General features: G+C 31.6%; 1 pseudogene; it reads right to left on the reverse strand.

Annotated features, from left to right (window-relative positions):
- Positions 1–647: 647 nt before the first annotated feature.
- On the reverse strand, positions 648–747 carry LOC122118412 (annotated as a pseudogene).
- Positions 748–2,995: the final 2,248 nt, after the last annotated feature.

Consider the following 2,995-nt stretch of genomic DNA (forward strand, 5'->3'; position numbering starts at 1 on the left):
TCAAAAATGCCAGTCCATCCTTTGTGTCCTTACAAATTTTTTTTCACAATACAAAGCAACAGCAATATCTTACTTTAAAAATTCATGGATTCCATGGTATTCTTCCAAGTGAATTGCCTGACTTTGTTGTCAAAATGTATTCGTTGTTTGTATACATCTATAATGATTTCAGCAGAGTTTGTGATTTTTTTAAATCAGAAATAATTTTAACTTATCTGTTGAAATGAATAGTATAGACACTAAAGATGTTCCTGGTGCTTTTTTGAAAAAAGTATATCTATGTTTGTATAATGTCCATAATCTATTTCATTCGCTCCTAGATATAATAATTTGAATTCTACATTGTTATATAATGTATAGGTTCATTAATAAATGTGTCCTATCAGATTGCATTCCACATAGAAGAAGTTTAAGATTCCTTTTTTTCCTGGGCCTAATATTACTTTATTTCTTTTGGATAAAATGACATTGTTATCTAATTTCAAGTTTTGTAAAGGTTATGCAATGTAAAGGCTTTTTGAAGGTGAAGATTTAATACAATGATGTAAAACTAACCTTTAGTTCTATGAATTACATGTATTGTTACACCTGTATTTTTGTAATCAACTTTTTAATAACTGTTTTTCATTTCTTGCATCAGAAGAATGAAAAATAAGGAATACTTCACAAATTTTCCTATCATCCTTGTGCAAGTGCCATGTTAATCTCTGTATTGTTGTAATTTGTGTAGACCTGCTGCTGAAGCATGTAGAATCCTCTAAATTTAAGTACTTAATGATGCAATCTTTATACAGGTATATATTCATGGATGCCTATTTGTAACAAGGAACCCTTATTGTTCCTAAAAATGCTATTGATCTTATTTCTCTAAAATTCTGTATATAGTGGAAAAAAAACTGATATCGTTTGGTCGATTGTTCACATTTACAATTTTTTTGTCAATGACTATTTTTCGTTTTCATGTTAAATTTGATCATACTTTGTAGCCTTTACAGCTAATTCCAAAAGTGATGGCTTTTCAAGGACTTATTTATCAACTGAGTTAGCTTTGTGGAGCTAATGGATTCATAGTAAGCCTTGCTTAAGAGGTACTTCTAAATTTCTGCAGCTTAAAATTTCTCAAATGAAGTCTTGCTGGGACAAATGTCTGCCTGAACCTTTACCCTTCTTCCATGTAGGAACAGACCAACCACAATATCTTACCCTGACAGCATAGATTGTCTTACTGAAACAAAACTAATCTTAGTTACAAGGGATCATAGAGAGATGAACCGTTTAGACCGAATTGTTCAGAATGGAAGGTATTTTAGCAAAATATAATTGTTTATTATACTTATCATTTGAAAAGTAGCTAAAGCCAAGAAGGTGAAAAAATTGTTCATATGCATGATTACCTACTGTCCTGGCCTGTCTATCATCCAACTAGGCAGGAACTTACACTACTGACTTTCTATCACCAAATATTTCCATAACTCCTGGAGTAGTCCATATGTTTCTCCTAGATATTAGGCCTTAAATTGGTAATGCTTTAATCACAGTGTTTCCCCTTGGCTCTAGGCTGTAAATCTACAAATGGTAAAGCTTTAAGTCTAACTCTACCAAAAGCTAAGTTAGAGATAATGGAATAATACTTTAAAACAGAGTTGCCTTTGATTCCCTAACCACAACACAACAATGCAAAACAATTTTTATATTATATATACTTATATACTTTATATTTATATGTGCTGATTTTAAATTTCACACAGTGAATCTTACTAGAATTGATAATTTGACAAATATATTGACATTTATTCCCATAAATGGATTGGAATATAAATAATTAGGTTTAGAATATATATTAGAATATAAAAAGTATCAATGCAATGTCTTTGCTATAAACTTGTGATACCTTCTAAGTGTTCGTAGTCTTCTGAATTCACATGGTAAAATAACAGTATTTTTTTCTGCTAATCTATAAGGGATTTTACTCTGATGCTCTGTTTATTGTTTTAACTCGCTGGTCCCAAAGTGTTTTAATCCATATTTCTGAAGCATTCTTACTGATTATACACAAATTTTGCTGATATGATGTCTAAAAGCTATTATTCTTCTGGAGGACCCATGGTCCTAGGACACCAGGTCCCAGTTATCTGCACCATCAGATAACAAGCGCAAGACTTCTCACATAGGCCCATGCAACATGCCAGCGGAAATTATTGAAGACTCATCTCGATTTCTCATTTCCTATAACATTACAGTGCCCCAATTCCTTTCAAGAATAAGCAGTAATCAATTGTGAAATGCTAAACAACTTTCAATGAAAGATGAGATCACAAAATCTGAGAGAAAGTACTGTAATTCAAACTTTCAATTCACAGATGACCAGCCCATCTGAGTGAACAAAATCACACATGAACAAGATTATTTTTAATACCCCTCTCCTAATGATTAATGAAAGATTTCATTGCAGCCAAAAAATAGTTTCTGGAATGATAGATCCATAATTGGACTACCAAGGCTAGGAAAACTTGATTTAGAGGTCAAATATAAATTAGAAAATCATTAACTAAGAAGGTCTTTAGTGATTCAAAACACTGGTACTTCAGTAAAACTAGGTTCTGTAGTATAAAAATGTTGCCATTCTCAAACCAATGATAACCTACATTTAATCTCCTGAAAGTATATTCATTTTCAAATAAACTATTTAAAATCACATTTGCCAAAATAACAGTTGACAAGTAGATGATAGTGACATTACAAGATTTTCAAGTGTAGGGAGCAAGTTACAATAGAGTTGATTTATTTACCCAGCACTAATACCAAACAAGTTCAACCATTCATTAAAGTGTAGAAATAGTACCCCCCACGATTTGTGTTGTTCAGTAGGTGCCTTCCAGAAATGTGTTATATAGATCAGCCTCCCATATTTCAAACTCAAATATTAGGTAATAAAGTAAATTTCATAACATAAGAAGGTACATTTTAAAAAGTCACTAATAGTTGCTCTATCATG

This window comes from Dipodomys spectabilis, unplaced genomic scaffold, assembly GCF_019054845.1.
Source record: "Dipodomys spectabilis isolate Male_0828 unplaced genomic scaffold, ASM1905484v1 ptg000149l, whole genome shotgun sequence".
In the NCBI taxonomy this organism is placed as follows: Eukaryota; Metazoa; Chordata; class Mammalia; order Rodentia; family Heteromyidae; genus Dipodomys; species Dipodomys spectabilis.